Source organism: Pomacea canaliculata, linkage group LG1 (genome assembly GCF_003073045.1).
Source record: "Pomacea canaliculata isolate SZHN2017 linkage group LG1, ASM307304v1, whole genome shotgun sequence".
Classification (NCBI taxonomy): Eukaryota; Metazoa; Mollusca; class Gastropoda; order Architaenioglossa; family Ampullariidae; genus Pomacea; species Pomacea canaliculata.
This window is the reverse complement of record NC_037590.1, coordinates 13,618,683-13,637,392: the sequence shown is the minus strand read 5'-3', so window position 1 is coordinate 13,637,392 and position 18,710 is coordinate 13,618,683. Positions and strand designations below refer to the sequence as shown.

The 18,710-nt window shown below is 43.9% G+C and overlaps 1 protein-coding gene across 3 annotated transcripts in view; it reads left to right on the top strand.

The window, feature by feature from the left end:
* Positions 1-18,710, top strand: part of LOC112572337 (calcium/calmodulin-dependent 3',5'-cyclic nucleotide phosphodiesterase 1A-like) — a 229,742-nt gene that overhangs the window by 84,251 nt on the left and 126,781 nt on the right. The window contains exon 1 of one of the 3 annotated variants that reach the window (XM_025252012.1): positions 5,764-6,460. The exons of the other annotated variants lie outside the window; for them this stretch is intronic. The gene's annotated coding sequence lies outside the window, so the exon portion shown is untranslated. Of the gene's footprint in view, positions 1-5,763; positions 6,461-18,710 lie in introns of those variants that run through there. 3 annotated transcript variants of the gene reach the window in all.

Genomic DNA, 18,710 nt, shown 5'->3' with positions numbered 1-18,710 from the left:
TGTGCATCCAGATCCTGACTAATGTATGACCTCAGCTCCTCTCCCCCACTTGGGGATTGTAATGCTTTTTTGAATGATGTCTGATTCGTCTAGGGTGTATACAGAAATGTTTCATGTTTATCTGTCCATGCGTCCTCAGAATAAGCTGTTTATCTTTCAAGTGTATCGACAGGTCGCAGTTTTATTTTTCAAAAGTTATTACGACTTAAAATGTGAAACTACACAAGGGAGAGAATTCTCCTCCCGAAGATAAATTATTTGAGGCGAATAGTTTTCAATCCACGTTTACAAATAATTCCGTATTTTTCTTGCAGATGACTGTCTGTCCTGTCCTGGTCTGTCTGTCGGTCAGTCCAAACACTGAATTCTTTATCTTTCGTTTCTAAACTATTTTGTCAGAGTGCCGGCCCTTTCACACGACACAAAAACTTGGATAATTGCTCATTATCTTCGAAAAAGGGTCTAACTTTTATTTGTTCTTCAGCACGCAGGGTGGACTCACAGTGTCAGAGCTACGTAGCCTCTCCATCACTCCCCATTCCCTTCCCTCAGCCTCTCGATGTCGTAAACACACGAGTCCCCACAAGGGACGCAACCTTACAAACGTTCATTGATTGATTTGCGACAATTTGAGTGAAAGGGTTTTTAATGAAAATATCTGATCCTCATGAGCCAAATACTTAAAAAATTGTCCAAGGCCCTCATTTTATTTTTGGTCTCTGAAATTGTGTGTAATGGTCTCTGGCTAGTTCTGAGAGAAGCACGCTCACAAAAACAAATCCAGTTCTAACGGAAATATAGTTTAAAAAGATGTACTTATGTAATGTTTACTAGTAACCTCTTGATCACTACTGTAACAGTTTTAAATGTTCCAAGTTACATGTAGCTTTAAGAAATAAGTTGTATTAGTGAAAGTCACTAAATCCAGAAGTTTGACTTCCATTTAACTAAAACTGGACATTGCAAGTGAATTCCTTATGGTATAATATAGGGCGTGGTATTAATTAGCCTACTTTTAATAGTGACTCTCAAGCTAACCAGAAACTTTATCAGGCCCCTACAATCCTGTGGGTGCCGGTTACCTGAGAGTCTACTGTAGGAGTGTGAAAGAAAGAGTTCCCATAACAATGTCCGTTATACCACACATATCACATCTCCAACGGCCTCTACTTTCTCCTACGTCTAAGTGTAAAAAAAAGTAGGCCGCAAGATGTCGCTGCCAGAAATACGCTTCTTAATATTCCATCCTTGGCCCGGCAATGCTGATCCTCAATTAGCTCGCGCGCTGGCGTGGACCCTCCGAAACTGGCGTTTGATGACAAGAATGACCGTCTCCTCTTTCTCCCAGCCTTACCCTCCCTTCCCTCCCATACCCTCTCTAACTATCCCTTGCTTCAGTTGTTGGCATGGAGGGTACAGACTCTGTGCCGAAAACTGCATGCGTCTTCCTCCCTGGGTTCTTCCACGATGCCGGTACCCCATTATTTAATTAGGCAGATGGCGATGGACGGAAGGTCCCTCCAGCTCGCAGGACTGAACTTCAATTCTGTCGCATTCCGCAGCAGTTGGGGGTGGTGGGTGGTTGGAGGGTTTGGAGAGGAAGAGAACTAGTGACCACAGCATGAGGGAGGGAGAGGATGGGTAACCCTAAGCTCATCGGCTTGGAAACGAGAAGACTCGACTGATGGATAGATGAATAAGGAATACATTTTGGGGTCGTGTACCGGCTTTGTGCAGGACAATCTCTCTATCTCGAGGGCTCACACTCGCCATATTACGTCAGGCCGATATGAAGGGCGAGTCTGCCACTCAACCTCTCCCGGTTGTTATTCGAAGATGGCATCCCCTAAAAAAATTCTGCATAGAACGCATAAAGTTTTATTAAGCGTTTCTCTTCGGGAATCCGACACTCGCGAGCGGATTCAAAAGTACATTTGTGTCCTGCAGACAGTTCGCCTAATGTTTCTCCATAATCTTGTTGAAATATTTTAAAGTTAAGGCACCATGAGACCAACAGAAAGTTACGTGTATAAAAAGATTTCTGCCCCATAATAAACATCTGAAGGAACGAGTAGGACATCTCACTTCCGGTCGCATCAGTACTCAGTGCGCATGCTCACTCCCCATCTAACCGACGTTTATTGCCATGGTAACAAGAAGTGGCAACTTTGGAAAGTGTTGTTTTTGATAACCACTATGTACTGATATGAGTGCCTTTGATATGCCGGTGCTCAAACAATCCAATTCAGTGACCTCACGTGACCCCTGATGTCGAGTGCCACTAGGGATTTTTTGTCGCTGCCAGTCGGAAAGCTGATGTAGTACAACAGACATGTTGACAAAAACAACATAACTGTGCCAATGTTTTCTTGAGCGAAAGAGGAACGAGGGGTGAACCCGTGAAAACATCGAACCATATGAACGATGTGTTTGCGCGCGCACCTGTAAACATCTCGTTAGTCATTATTCCGAGCGGGAGAAGTGGACAGACACACAAACACACTGAAACACATATATTCTGTCTCACACATCCAGTGCGCTGAGTTATCCCTAGAGGCATATTATATTCCTGCAGCCTGCTGGCTAACACTATTTGTCACTTTACAAAAAATATTAGCAAGTCAAAGGTCACGCTTCTGCTAATTAAGTCAATCACATCCTCCTCTCTCCTCCTCCGTCTGTCCCTGGCTCCCCGTAGTTCTCTTTGTAGACGCAGACGACAACACGACAGTGTCAACTTCGCTGACAGGTTTGCGACGTGCGTGCCAGGACGAGGCCTTACACTTGTCGTCTGCCAAGTCCTCAAGCGCGCGCTGCTACGTCACTTGTCGGCCTCCGCGTCTGTGACATCCAGTCAGGAAGAAGTCCTGCAGTCGTCGCAATGCCGCGTCCATCCTCCTCCTGTTCATAAAACTGCTTCGTCTCGCGAGACCAGGGGCCAGTTGCATGACACTTTTCTAATTTTAAACTCCTTAAGGCCTTAAGTCTAATTAGATAATTCCAGAGAAACAGAGAGCGCAAAACAATATTTTTTTTTTTTTCTAAATGCAAAATTTGTTTCAAATACGATAAACATGTTTTGAATCAGACTTTCATTCTCGTTGACGTAATTTTTGTATAAGTATAGGGCAATGTATTTCAATGGCATAGGAGCAATTTTTTTTAAGTTGCTAAATTTGCTTGTTTAGAACCATTTTAAGTTCTAGAAACGTGTTGTGCACGTAGCCCGAGGTTTGGGAATCGCTTGACAACCTTTCATGTCTGTGGTGCGTAGCCACTTTTCTCCTACACCAGCGTCTTGGTGCCTGTCCCATGTTGGTGTTTTCTACACCATTCCCCAACTCCCGTTTTATTCCCTCCATCCACCCCTAACCATTTTCATACCCCATCCAACTTTTCCTGTCAAAAGCTCGGTTGACGGGTGACGTTGGACGTATCACCGCTGCGGCCACCGGAAAAGAACTCTCTGAAGGTGACGTGTAGTCGTCCTCCAACAACACCCTCATACACCCCTTTCCCGTTCCCCCTAGCTACTCCACCATCACAACACTACCACCACCACCCAACTCTTGTCACGTGGTAACGATGCACTCTCAAGGCTGCCAATCCCACCTCCACCGGTCCCATCCTCCTTCCGTCGCTGCTTCTGCTGGTGGTGGTGGTGGTGACGACTGAGTACCTCTCAGCGCTGCCAGACAGCTTTGGTCTCCTCGAATTCTGCAGATATTGAATCCTTGATGGCAGCCGTCACACACAAACGAATGTTTGTTCAGTCAAGAGGATATCCGTATGTACGTTCAACCTCCGTTTACGTTTTTTACGTCGTCCACCAGCTTCTGAACTACGCACTTGAACCATCTCCTCATAAAAAAAAAACAACAAACAAACAAACAAAAATCCCTAATAATTAGGTGAAAGGAAATTAACTTTAAAAGTAGGATTTGTGTAAGAATTTTTTCAAAAGCATCGAAGGAAATATTTCACGCTGTTACATTGCAAGCAAACGAGAGAGACTCTTGACGCAGAGGGCGACGTGCGGCGATGTGACCTCTGCTGGCCTTGACCCTGCAGGCCGTGACGGATGCAGGAGTGTGACGTCGGCCACTTGTTGCTGGCGACCTTGTGGTCCGGCACGTGAGGGGGTGCGCGCGCCGCAGTTCCGCTGCTCCACCAGTCGTGACGCCATGTCGACCCCTGGCTGCCGCGTCCTCGCGACGGGAAGCTGGCGGCCCCCACGCCGGAAACAGCAGTTGGTAGCGGCAGTCAGCCACGGGCAGGACGCCAACCACTGCTGGCCATGTTTTCTGCTTCTGGAGAATTATTATTATTAACAACAACAAACGTGTGACGTTCTTTGACACCTGCTCCTGCTGACCACCTTCTTGGCTCCAGATCACAGCTTCTGTCCAAACATGGGTTTGAACTCGTCTGTCCTCCCTCCCACGCCATCTCCTTCACTGCCAAATGTTTTGAACGAGTGGCGGCGATAATACGGTTGTTTATTTACTAAAGCAGCGCGGTTAGTCGGCCTTGATCAATGCAGGCCCACTGTCAGTGGCTGGCGTGTACGGGGGGAGGGAGCGGGTGTAGGCGGGTGCACACCCCGGTGCTAGTGCAGTGAGCCAACGTTGCGCTTGCGCTCTTTGTCACCAGGCCTGAAAAGTATCCCCCGCACCCCCGACCCCTCCACTCCACGCTGGAACGTCACGATGGAGAGCCGGTATCACAAGAGCTTCCACACGGGCGCCAAGAAGGTCCTTCGGTGACGTGCACTGAGAGGGTGTGACGTTCGCGAAAAAGGAGCGAAGGAAGAAAAAGAAATGTTAAAGGGAGAGGAAATCTTGTGCTAGACTGTTGGAGATCGATCAGTGAAACTTTACGAGCGACTATCATTACGCTGCCACTCGGCCGCTGGCCGCCGCTTACGACACCAAACGCGTCCGTCGTCGCACTCAACGGCAGGCTCAGTCGGCGTTGTCGCTGATGGCGTTACGTGCCAATGTTCGTCGTCATCGTCTTCTTCATCGTCGTCAGTACGTGAGCGAAGGTGGGATGGGGTGGGCGAGGAGAGTGGGAGGGACGGGGACTGATCGTTCCGTCACGATTCCTTCTCACCTGTCAACGTGTCGACGCCGCCGCCGGCTTTGTGTGAGATGACATGAATACAGGTCCACGTGTGGGGCGTTCTGCAACGGTGATTTACCGGGAGTGTGCTTCACGGTTATTGTCTGCGCGCAGAGCCGTTGGTGGGAAACCGCCGTAGGATACACGTGGAAAAAAAGTTGACACTACCGTGGACAGATCGGAGCGAGAGATAACAGCGGCGACCTGAGACGTTGCGAGCGGCGCTGACGTAGATACGACGAAGAGGAGATCGTCAGAGCGAGTGCGCATGCGCGGCCATAGCATTACAGGATAACATCGTGTTTGAGCTCTTAGTACGAGGGTCAGGCGGTGCTAACTTTACTGATTTCCATTTTTCGACGAAGAGACATAACTCTTAAAAAGAGAACTTTTGTCAGCTGGTTGTCTGCCCTTCTTTATGACGTAAGCTGTTCCGTTCAGTGTTCAGATGTGTGGTGGCAACAAATTCACCAATTAAGGATATACGGTACAAACTGGTGAGAGTAAGTTTTGAAACCAACAAATTGTGAAATCGGATGAAGGATGAGCTGGTGTTCATATTTTTGGTGTTTGGTGTTTTGTGCTTGGCAAGGAGGATTAAGAGAGAAGATCTGAATCGGAAGCGAAGAGGTGCTGACCTACTCACAATTGTAAGTTAAAGGTAAGAAGAAAATAGAAAACGTTAGACTGACAGGGTCCTGCCATTGATCGTCCATCGCTTGTATCTCTTGTGGTGCTTGGTGTATCCTCCGAACGGGAGCACGCAAACTACGAGCTTGAAGTGCAACAGGCCATGTGCCGGACTCTCTCCCCCCCGGTGTTCCCCTGGCCTTGCCCTTGGCAGCGCCGGCTCCACACGAGAAGATGTCGCCAGTCGCTTCTATGCGACCTCAACGTGCGTTGGGATGCAATATCCTGACCTTTTGACCCCAGACCCGATAGCTACCTAGCTTGCAAGCATCAGTCAGCGACTTCCACTTCTTATTTCTCCATCGTATTCTTGTCGTCTTCATCCTCGTTTTGCTCACTCAACGTCCTTTCTACTCATCGTCGACTGAGTGGTTGTCCAAAGCTCACCTGCATGTATACGAGATATCCGAAGGCTGGGGAGTGCATACCCAGGATGGAGAATGACAGGGTGGAGGGACTGAGCTGCTGCAGCACGCAGGTTGACGAGGCCAGCCAGGCCTGTGAGGACGATCAGTACACGGAGGATGTTCCCACGGTCACCATCACGGCGGAGCCGGAGGGAGCGTTGTACCGACAGAACAGTGTGGCTCCAACCTCGCCCGCAGGCGCTGTGTGGTTCGACTGGATGGCCATCGCTACACTATAGGTCTGTTTTCTTCTTCTTCCTTTTCTAATTATTATATAGAAGCTCAGTAATAGGTTGAAGTGGTTGTGGTTATTATCCATCAAGGTAAATAAAGCCAGACTAGCCTATAAACACGTTTATGGACTGTCTTGTCTTCTTCGACAGGTCGTTTACTCTCAGCTTTATTAACTATAATTACAATTTGCAGTGCTCAGTCGGTCCATTTTTTTCAAGTATTTTAATGTGCATGTTACTGGTGGCTGCACTTCCATCCCCCTGGTGCTGAAGGCCGATACACCTGGAGTTTATCGGGTACACTTTGGCAAAGTGAGAGGGCGGTAACCGGGACACACATGTATTAATGTTTCCCAGGATGCCATCGTGCAACCACAGTAACATTGATCTATTGTAGACTACAGTCTGCGAGGCAAGTATTGAATTTCTCCTGCTAATGTAGCGTGGATGTCATCCATTAAATTATGTATCGAGTTGCGAGGTGAGCTCTTACCCCGGGTACATTATACCGGGTGCCTTACAGCAAAGTACCCGAACCCTGTCCGTAAAGTCGCTGAATTTTGTTAGAGAGATGATTCATTTATGGCTCCTGCACTGGTTCTTTTTTTAATTTGAGGGACATTTAATCCACATTTTCTTTTTCATTTTTTAACCCTTATGCTCACGTGTCCGTTCTATTTCGTTCACTTGCACGCGCACACAGGTATGCAAACACATGTAGGCACAGACAAACACATACACTAAACATGCACGCACACTCATACAGGAGCACGCACACAAACACGCATACATGAATTAACAAAAAACAACCCGAGAATACGATTGTTTCGTCTATCAACTGATGATCGAACAGTTTTGATTGAATGTGGTTTTCAATTACTTTTTGCTTGGGATGGATGAATTGATCACTTTGATGATGATTGCTGGTTACTGATTTGTGCTGATGTAAAGTTACTTGATTCGTTCATGCTTTCGAAGACTGGTAATAAGACACATGAATAGTCGATGTGTGTGTGTGTATATATATATATCAGTGTGTAAAGTCCACATGACAGTAATCACTTGGTATTTAACATTACAATGTAATTACAGGTAAGTTCACACTTTGCTACCGTTACAACCTAGGAAAAAAACAAACAGTGGAGACAATTTAATGAATACCGCGAAATCTGCAAAAGTATATACCTCTTGATACCTACATACTCCGAGCATACTCAGCTGTGACTGATTCTAAACCTCAACATTCTGTGCCTCAAGAACAAGTATCTGAGATCGTTCAGTGCATAAAATGTTGTGATGATGATAAGGATGATGAGGAGGAGGAAGAAGGATGTCGCATTTAATAAGTCCACTAGTAAATTATAGGGAAATGCTTTAAATTCATCTTTATTAGAAATCTTTCTGGGCATTAATCAGTATGCCTCCCTTGACGCCATCCAGATCAGCGATGGCGACACGTGACAGAAATGTAACGGTCACCGTGACAGTTGTACATGACGCTGGGAATCACGTCTGGTCTTCTTCACGAATGACAAATACCCTCGCGCCTCCAGCTTTCTGTTGGCGAAATATTCTTCTCGAACAGAAAGATCGATGTGAGCGATCAGTAAAGCCTACCCTGCATTGTCTCATAACGATACCCAGGTCCGCCATGCGCGTGCAGCTACCCGCCGCCATATGCAGCTCACGAGGCGCATAAACTCTTGTTCTCCGCATTAAGCTGAGAATGTTTCGATTAATAAGCGATCGCCAGGAATTTTTTTTATATTTTGGAACGCCAGACCCGACACCTCTTGATTGCCGTTTCCTGGCAACGAGAACCGACCGTTATTTCAGTAACGGGCTTGTTGTCGGTGCAGTAAACATGTATCCCATGGCCACCTTGTGTCGTGTTGACAGATAAATGAAGATCACAAATCCTGGCGGTGAATGCCGCGCACCTCAGCAGACAGTCGCCATTCACGGCTTTGAACTTAGTCTGTAAGGGGTACTTGCCATAAAAAGTCACCCGTTCCGAACTTGTTATTACTGAATCCTTTGTGAATTACCGGGTACATTGCTTCACCTGTTCTATCGCTCTTGGGCGTCTTCTGGATACTTATTATCTCTCTGCTACCAATGTATGCCGTTATTATGCCTCATACTAACATTTGAATAAAAGGGTGCTTGATAATTTGAGTACCCGCCCATAGTCTCCACCCTACACCCCTCGTTCCTCCCCTTTGACGACCAAAGTGTTGAGCGTTTGTTATAACGGTGCAGCAAGTTCAAACATGACAGTTGGATTTGCTCTCTTGTCGTCAGTGGAAATAGTCGGTCATTGAGCTTGTCCCTAAATATCTTCTTGTTTAGAGGCTTTAGATACTCCGGATAATACAAACCCCAAACCTGTTTCTTGTTCTCGGATCTTGGCTCGTGTCGTCGAATTTGCTTTGTCATCAGTTTGAGAGTGTCGGGTGGCTTGCCTTCACTTTGCCCTGTCTGTCCTGCAATACGTCCTGTGTAAATAATTATTGTTATATTGCACGATTCAGTTGTTGTCTATTGAGGCTGCGTTAAGATTTATAAAATGTGTAATTTGGGGATATACATGTATAATTCGGAGTTTACTTGATCCGTTTATGAGGAGATACGTGCAGTAGGTGTAGTTAACGACACATAACGACATGTCAATATGAAGACAGTAATCAGTCAATACGATGTGAAGATGCACAAACAGTTATCAGGCGTAGGAGAGATTTAAGGATAGTGGGAAAACTATTTAAACAAGACAGAAAGCCATGAATAGACTCGGCTTTCCACACTTCACATAAATCAAGCTAAAACAAGCAGTTGGGTGAGAAAAAGCGATTTCAGTGCATGTGAATTGATTATTGAATCTTTGTAAGGAAAAAAACCTTAGTTTCGTTTCAACCTTGCTGAAGAACTCGATGTCAGCGATGATAATGATTCTTTCAGAGTAATGGGTTCCACATGCAAATTAGCGCGTGTGCCGATGTTAATTTTACCAGAGAGAGGTTAATGGTATGCATTTCAATGGCGTGGATACTAACAGGAGTGCGACAGTCTGATGGATCCATTCTTCTTCGGTGAGTTTGGAGGAAAAGAAACATTATTATAATGGGATACAAAAACTATTTTTAAAAAACCTTGGCTCTCGGCTACTTTCAGTCAATCAAACTGTCATGGTTTCAGTTCTATAACAGCTCATGTGCAGTAAAGTTCATATCTTCCGTGACCATTGTTTTGGTAGTAAATCGTCAGTCTAAAAGTATCTGGGTTTAAATAATATATATTCCCAACTACAAGGACATAGATGTCCTAATATTTCTTGTATATTCATAATATTTCTGTATTTCCTGATACAGGCAGGCACGAGGTCAGATTCAATTCCATTTCTTAAAAAAGTTCTCGTTTTAGACAGGGTGGGATGTTTATCCCTATTGCCTAGCTACACCAGAACAATCAGTATTTTTTTTATAAAGAATTTGTTGTGGACTGTGGCTAGAAAGTCTGGCGCCGGTGATGACGACTGTCGGGTGGCTGGCTTTGCGGTGCAGTCATGCAGGACGCTCAGCAGCTCGTGCAGAATCCTCTGCTTCTCCGTGTTTCATTAAAGCGAGGGCCGGAGAGGCTTTTACTTGCATCAGTAAACTCACAGAAACTGGCATCGACGAAAATTGTCAGAACTTAAATTGACACAACCCATCGGAATATTGAAAGGACAACCATTTGGGGACAAACAACATGAGTTTAGAAGAAATGAGATGTTTACATGTTTATTTATCCTCGGCCGAATTTTAGTTTTTAATTTGCTTTTTCTTAACGTCTGTCAGGCTCCTCCACTGCAAAAACACTGAGAATCATCCCAGGCTCTGAATTAAAAATTGCTTCATTTTTTCAGAAAAAATAGGACTGCCATCGGTTTTTACGCCTAAATCTGATATCTGGCTCTGTGTGTGTGTGTGTGTGCACGCGCGCACTCGCATGTCCGTGCAGTTTGATTATGCGAACTTGAATTCTTATGAAGCCAGTATCTTGACCTCATCTATGTCTTTAAAAAGCTATTATGTAGTCACCCAAATGTTGCAAGTACTTCATTATCATAATAGAAGATACTTTCTGAGCAGCTCCCGCTGGTCACATAAATCTGAAATGAGTTTCGAATTCTTTGCAGAGGGTGAGAACCTAAAAGTTTGAAGAACCTGCCTCTTGAATCGTAAAGATCTTTCTAACCGAATTAAAATCGATTCGAAGTACTTTCAACCCCAGAATTATAAAAAAAGAAATAAAATAAACATCTCCAGCTGTGGAGGCTTTGTCCATCTCAAGAACAAAGCTGTCTTTCTGTGCTCTTGCTACGGTGAAATGGATCTTTGTAGCAAAATACAAACATGATTAGGGAAGAACTATTTTTAAAGTCTGAAACTCTTTTAAAACGCATTCATGTCCAGCGCTGCCGAGAGAGATAAAGTGCCCTTCAATGGACGAGTCCCATTTCCTCTAGATTCTAAGTGCCATTCCCTGAGTGTCCGTGCAAGACGGCGGCCATCGACAGCTTCGCCAAGAAAATGGCTGAAATCGTCTTTCCACTCACTTCCAAAGACGATTCCAGCTGCCCGGGCACGACTGCAGGGAGAGCTGGTCTGACGTACGGTCCTGTGGCAGGCCGGCCTGAGCCTCATCTGTCACCCAGCGCCAGCAGATGTCTCCCGGTCCCAACGCCCTCTACCCCGCCATAGCTCCACTACCCCACCGTTGTCTTCACCTCTTCATCGTCCTTCACCCCTGGCTGACCGCGCGTGTCTCGGAGGCTATCCCAGACTGCATACGTGATGTGCCGTCAGCTTCGGGTAGAGGGAGTTGAATGGCAACTTCTGTCCTCACCCTTTATCTTCCAAGAGTGATCTTCGGCGGCCATTGTTGCCTGAACGATGTCTCGGGGCAACGGTTGGTCAAGGCGTTCGGCAATGGCGACTCAGAAAAGATTTCATTAACTTGCTGCAGTCAGGCGTTAGAAACGCACTGCAACAGCTGGTGGTGTTTTGGCTTTCAATTCCCATCAGTCGGCGGTTCTTTAGTAATGTTTTTAGCAACAATGTTAAAAAACGACAAGAACAACATCAGCAACTACAAATCCACATTTTGTTGCTCTTAGTCAAACAACTTCCTGTTTAGTTAAGTTTTTGCTCTGAACGTCTTTTCGTGGTTGTGAAAAATCGCTCCATCACTCTAAGCTGATTCATATTCCGTTGTTCGAAAACATTAGATTAATAAAAATGTTTTTCACGGACTGTAGAGTAAACTGGACGATGAATTATGTTGTTTACTTTTTCTTAGGTTCGCTGAAAATCTCGCCAGCTCTCGAAATTTGTTTTCTTCGCTTCTGGTAATTGAAATCGACCTATTTAACGTATGAATAACTGCTATGTTTGCTTTATTTTTGACTAAGTTTTGTAGCATGTGTTCTGCTAGCAGTTTTCCCTACAGAAACATTCTCCCTCTTGTTATGTTACTCATCTTTGCTTCATTGTTCTTTCTTGCAACCAGATGAGCCAATGTATTGCGGTGTGATATGGTATAGAGAACATTTGTAGCAGACATATAAATGATAAATAAATAAAAAGAAATAAATACTTTTTAGTATAAATACATAAATATAACATACGTATCTAGACTGTGTGTTCTGTCTAACATACGCATATTGACCTTAAATGTTGTCTTATATAATGTGTATTTAAACAATCATTTTCCACTAGCATAAGTATCTTGACAATAAGTGTTGTTCTGACATAAGTTTTTAGACAGTAAATGTTGTCCCTCACCTACGTATTAGGATGTAAGTATTGTCCAATTAAACAGTTTGTATTTATACTAAATGTTTTCCTCTTTTAGCATACTTATCTAAGATTGAGAGAAGAAAGGAGGCTGTTTACGAACGAATGACAGTCGTTTTAGGAATAACTTGTCTGTCAGTGGAAGCTTTCATCTCGTCCAGAGATAAATGGTCCTGAATACATGTCTGATTTACGCCATGCTTTCTGGGTGCTTGGTGCTTTGCTCTTTATCTTGTCAAACCAGGACCACTTGGGACACAATATCAATGACAAGGTTTTTAATAATTCAGACTAGTGGCAGGCGGCTTTTCCACTTTACTACACGGCGGGCGACCTCCTGGCCTTCATCCTGTTACATCCATCTTCAAAATTATTTTGCGGAAATCATTGAGAAAATGTGATTGCAGGCAAGTCCCAGAATGTTGTTATGGTGAGATGATGGTGTGGGCTTGTCAGAGGATGACGATGCCGATGACAATTCTTTATTAACGAGAGGCAAAGTAAGCAGGACCATTTACTGGTGAAGAATAAGCCGAGTAATTAACGAAGTACCAAAAGAATAAGTAGTTATAAACACAGTGTACTTATAATTACTGTATTTGTGGGAGATAGTAAGGGTGGTATGGTCAAACATCGTTCAGACGACGATTTCGCCACGACAGATGAATGATTAGACGATTCGAGGGGAGTGTTTTCATATCGTTTTCATGATACATGAATTATATATAATAGTACATGCGTGGGTTACATGTTGACAAAGCCGCGGAATTTTTCAGTAAGAAATAATAATAATATACACTTAAAATAGGAATGATAATATTTAAAAAGAAAAGGAGAGCGAAAGAAATAATTGAGACTATTGCAGTGGACACGACTTGCTGCCATTTGGAAGAGGGGAGGCATTAAGATCAAGGGCAGCAACCTCGGATTGTCCACACGGAGCTCACGGTAGGGGTTGTCTACCTTACAAGAGGTAGATAGCAGTGTACAAGCCTTTTGTACAAGTAGCTACACACGCGCATGCACACATTTTTTAAAAAAAATAGAAATCGCTCAGTAATAAAGGATAAATTCTGTTTTAGTGTGCTCGTCTACTTGCTTACGTTCTCGACTCTGGATACTTGCGAGTGAGAATAATCAGTCGACCTAGACCTTGTCACCTCGTCCAGCAACAACACGTCGACAGAGGTAAATGGGAACATGATGGAAACGACCACAGCTGTGTGTTTAATTTATAACCAGATCCAGAACAAGGCCTGACAATACTATTATTGTGTCTCTAGTTTCCAACTTGACAGGCCAGTTACCGTGTGAAGTGTAAAACTCGATAGAGGGAGGGATGGAGTGGGGGAGGAATCAATAGCTTACATGACGATGGCGACGGTGACACGTACAACGGCGTCGTGCTATTATCGTTGACGAAAGTATATTGATGACTGTGTTTGTTTTGTTACATATCTCTGTATATACGCGTGGTTATACTTAGAGCCGCACTGAGACAACCTGTCCGAGCCCCTTGTGGTAATCATTAATTGTAATCGTTCATAATTTTTTACTAGTATATAAAAGTATACTTACAAGCTTACGACTGACTTTATCTACATTTTGCTTAGTATTGTAATATACTCAGTAAACGTTAGGAAAAGTGCACAACTTTGTCGAGGTCTTTAAAATTTAATTTTGTTTATTTGTTTATTTTTTTTCTCGTGCTGCCTTTTCCTTTTGTTTTTTGATGGTGCATGAGTAACAGAGGCGCTGTAAGAGTTAGAAATGAACTGGGATAAGCAAAATTAAATATAAAAACTATCTGTACGTCATCTAGACATAAAACAAGCTGTGGACAACAAGTCACATGTGTGTGGCGATCAGGTTTTGCTGGCAGGAAAAGACCTGACAAAAGGTAAACGAGACAAAATGAGGTTTATAGTGTATCGTGTGAGCAATAACACAAGCTGTGGACGACATGAGCGATGTCTCGTCTCTTCACTGCCAGCCACCTGATCCCCATACGCTGGCACAGTAGTGTCTACAGCATGTTTTATGAAGGTGATATACAGAGCAGTAATAACCGATGTCTCTGCCACCACTCTACAGAGTTGTCCCTTCCTCTTGACTGTCAACGTGTCATTGCGTGCAGACCGCATCATTCCTTGTGGCAGATGAACACAGCTCTCTCCATACCTCAGTGCACAAACATACTTCTAGACGGTCAAGCAAATCGGTGTCCAGCTTGACAGGAGCATGAGTAGACTGACTAGTGACCATACCTCTCTCCTCCGTCTAATTTACATATTTAGACTGCCAGTTGTCCGACTGAGAGTCGAAAAAGGCTTTTTACGGTGACAGTATAAATAAAATGTAATATCTTATTTAAGGATAGTATTCTAAAGCTTTAGAACAAATCGACTTCATAAAATAATTCGCAGGCATTGTTTCGCCCCCGCAGTCGGAGTTAGATGTAAACCAATTAGTGCCATCACAGTTTCCTCCAGGTGTCGTGCTTACCTGTGCTATTCCAGTCTAATCCAGCAATCGAGTGGCGACATCGCATTTGATTGACGTCCCCAAAGGGCAGGCTTCTCGTCACGTGACTTCTCCTCCCACAAGGCATCCACGCTCTGATCTCGAGATGATCTCGCTGTAAAAACATGGCTTCCTTATCGGTCCTTCAGCAGTTAATGAGCTTTTCAGCCTTGACAGGTAAAAAAATACTCGCTTCTTTGTCAGGCTTCTTGCCACCTTCCTCCATTTCTACTTTTGTGTAAGACCGACTTTGCTGTCTGTCTGTGACTGTTAAAGACCAACTTTGTATGACTATAACTCATTGCTGTTCAAGGGCTTTTTTTTATTATCCATCATGAATAGACTTCATTGACTGTTCGACTAAAGTGTAAAAAATTAATCTGATAACCTCGAACCTTGCCTTTCATCTGTTGAAGACAATTTCACTTTCTATTTTGGTGTACAATGTGTTAAAGAAACATTTTTTATCTTTTAATTAAAGACACCGCCATTTTGGAACCTTTAACAACATCCTTTGTCTTTTCACATCTTTCTCCCAAAAACCGTAGTAATGAAGGAGGGCTTAATGGGGAAATTAAAGGAAAGCACGTTTTCTCCGTGAGTTACAGGGCGGTGTTCAGACCCCGCGGTACTTGATGTCATGCCATGGTCCTACGGATGCAAACACTCGCGAAATCAAAAATGATATACAGGAATGCAGTCAGTACTCTTGGTCTTCATTTTTGCTTCCAACCTTTGACCTCAGAAACACCACAAGTAGAGAAGAAACAGATCTCAACATCCCTTCATCCCTCTTCTACTTGCTACAGAAGCTGTCAGACCTCTGGTCCTCTCTGCCAAGTTGCTGGATGAAGTGTGCCACCATCATTTTTCTATCTGCTTTCGTGGTATACTCAGGTGATGCGTGCGTTAATGCTATTTGGATCATTTCTCATTCGGGAAAAGCCCAGATACCTGAAAAAGACAGGTGCGGATGCTGATTAATGCACATTGTCGTGTGCCAGCCTTGATGTGAGTGCTCCGCCCTTGGCACTTACAGTCTCTCTCTTCTGTCTGAGTACTGGGTTCTGTCCCAGTGAGTCAGTCTGTACAACTCCAACTGAGTGAGATGAACTTGTTTTTTCTGTTTCCATGGTTACAAAGCGTAGACAGCCGTTGTCATTCATTTATCTTCTGCACCAGTCACATCTACATTGTTATCTTTTATAATTCCAAAAGAAGTAATTTTGTCTCGGTGCGGTCTGTGTGTGAGCAGTGTGTGTGTGAGAGAGAGAGAATGGCGGGTGGGGAAGAGGATCCAAACAGACGACACGATGGAGGCCAAAAATGTAATACTAATTAATGTGTTTCTAATCCTCAATTTGAGTGGGAACTCACATCTCATGATGGTTATCACACCGGAAATATGTTTGTGTCGAAACGCATACATAGGCGTGAAATCTCATGCGCCAGTGCGTTTTCATGTTTGGTGGTCGGGTGACAACAACATCATCATCATCATCACAGTTTACTGATGTGACAGGTGAGGAACATGCACCAGTGTTCTGTTGGTCTGAAGAGAGGTGTGACAAAACTAGCGACACGAGAGAACAACAACCAGACACACTCAGACCTGCTCCACCAACGCGGACACACAATCGGCCTGTGTTGTCCCCACCCGATGCAGTTTCTATGGCAATAATATTGTTATTCGATATTCTTTATCGAACGCTGATCGCACATTTCCGTTTTAATATCGGTAAACTATTGGGTTAGCAGAATGAAGAGACTGTGTACACCTGTGTGCATTAGGCCAGCGAAGCTCCCGAGACGAGTAGAATGACAAAGTACATTACTGTCTGTAGCTACACGCACCGTGAGTAGGATGTGTGAGAGAGAGAGAAGGAAGAGGAAGAGGAGAGAGAGGAAGAGACTGAGCATAAAGGGCCATAATAAGGGAAAGCAAGTGAAAGTTCATCATGTTCGAGATGAGTTTGTTGCAAGTTATTCCTATTAGGAAGAATGGAGATCATTAGTTGTCTCTAAGGGTTTCCTGGAAGTCACTTTGGAAGTCACTAAGTTTGGCGGCATTATGGAACAGTCACTTTTACAAATAATGTATTGTTCTGCTACATCATCTCGCCTTCTTCTAGTAACAATTATAACTAATAAAGGAAACAGGACAGCGGAGATAAACAAAAGAAAAATGGCGATATTCATTGTCAATGGTTATTTCATTTTGTTTGATTCCTGGAGATTAATTTGTGAAAGCCGGAACTTTAAGGTAGTAGAAAAGAGGAACAAAGATGACGATATCAAATTTTCGGTTTCGTTGATGGAGGCCTTCATCAATAGATGTAGGATTTAGATGATTGACGATCTGGACTCATTGCCGTCTACACGACATCGACTTCATCCAGTGGCTGATGGTGTTGGAGCTAGGATGACAGCTGCACAGTGTGGACTTTGTGAATAGCAGCATGTTGTTTTGTTCACTTGCTGAGGTTGTAATGGTTCGAACCTTTCTTGTTCCACTGTGAGCACTTCGTTGATGATTGTTTTTTTTTTATTATTATTAATTTCCATAGGTTCGCGATGCGTGCTTGCTTGCGTGTGAGGCATGTGTTTGTATATGTGTGTGTGAGTGAAAGAGAATAAGTATGTGTGTGCATGTGACTGTAAGAATATGTGTGTGTGTGTGTGTGTGTATGTGCGTACGAGAGTGTGTGCGTGCTCACGTACTAGCCTGCATTTCCCTCAAGGGCAGCAGAAGATGTTTATATTCTCGCTGTATTTGCTGTTGTCGTTGTTGTCATACCTGTATTTAATGCCGGTCATTAACTGCTGTCAACCTACACTTTATCCGTTGTCATCAAATTCTCTGATCAAGAACTGTTAAATAACAAACAGTTTTGCTGTGTGTTTCTAATATGCATTTCTACAGTGGGACATCTCAATGTTTACAACAGATATGACGTCACATCCGCAGCGGATTATATTTATTGTTTTTTTTTGTGTTATGTCGTCCGTTTGGCGACGTGCCGCGCAGTGTAATAATCACAGCACATAGAGTGCATCTCACCTTGATTATATTGCCTTCAATGTGACATCATCTTTACGCTGATGTTTATATCCTTTTAATGTTTGCATTAATATTTATATCCGCTAGTATTATTATTGTTTATTGCTAGACAGTATTTTCGTTCATGACAGACCCGCAGCTTTCTTTCCAGTTTCATCCTTACTGGTGTCTTCGTTTTGAACTTTTCCCCTTTCACTTATAACCTCTTCTCAGTTTCTCTGCCCGTTTATTTATTTAAGTTTTCTTTTATTGGATTTGTGATTTTTTTCATTGTTTTACTCTGTATTTGCTGTCCTCGTGCCCTTGTTGCACCGGCCCTGTGTTGTTTCTCACTGAACTAATATCGTACATTTCTATCTTATGTCAATCGTATATATCTCTGTCTGTATTTGCTTTGTTCCTGTTTGGTGTATTCTTTAGGGTAAATGTTGGATGTTTTCTCTTCGTGAACACACCCGCATTGTGTGTGGGTGTGTGGTGTTGAGGACACTCTCGCGAGCTCCGGCGCTCAGATCTTCATTCCACTTGATTAACCCTGTCTTGTCCCTAAATTCCTTGCTCAGCCAGACTTCACACAGGACCTGTAAACAGAGAGTGTTACAGCCACTCAAGCGTGAAATCTCGCTTCCTGGAGACTGCGGCACGTGGACATGGACCCGTTGAGAATTTGAATTGCGCGTGTCACTGCCGGTAGGTGGAGCAGCCAGGCGCAATCAGTTTGGTGAACATCACTCGCGAGAAAATGTAGGACCAGGAGAAGAAACGACACGAGTTGAACAAGCTTTTTTTTTTTTTTAAATGGTGGGGATCTACCCTTGGTTATTCGGCGTTGAAT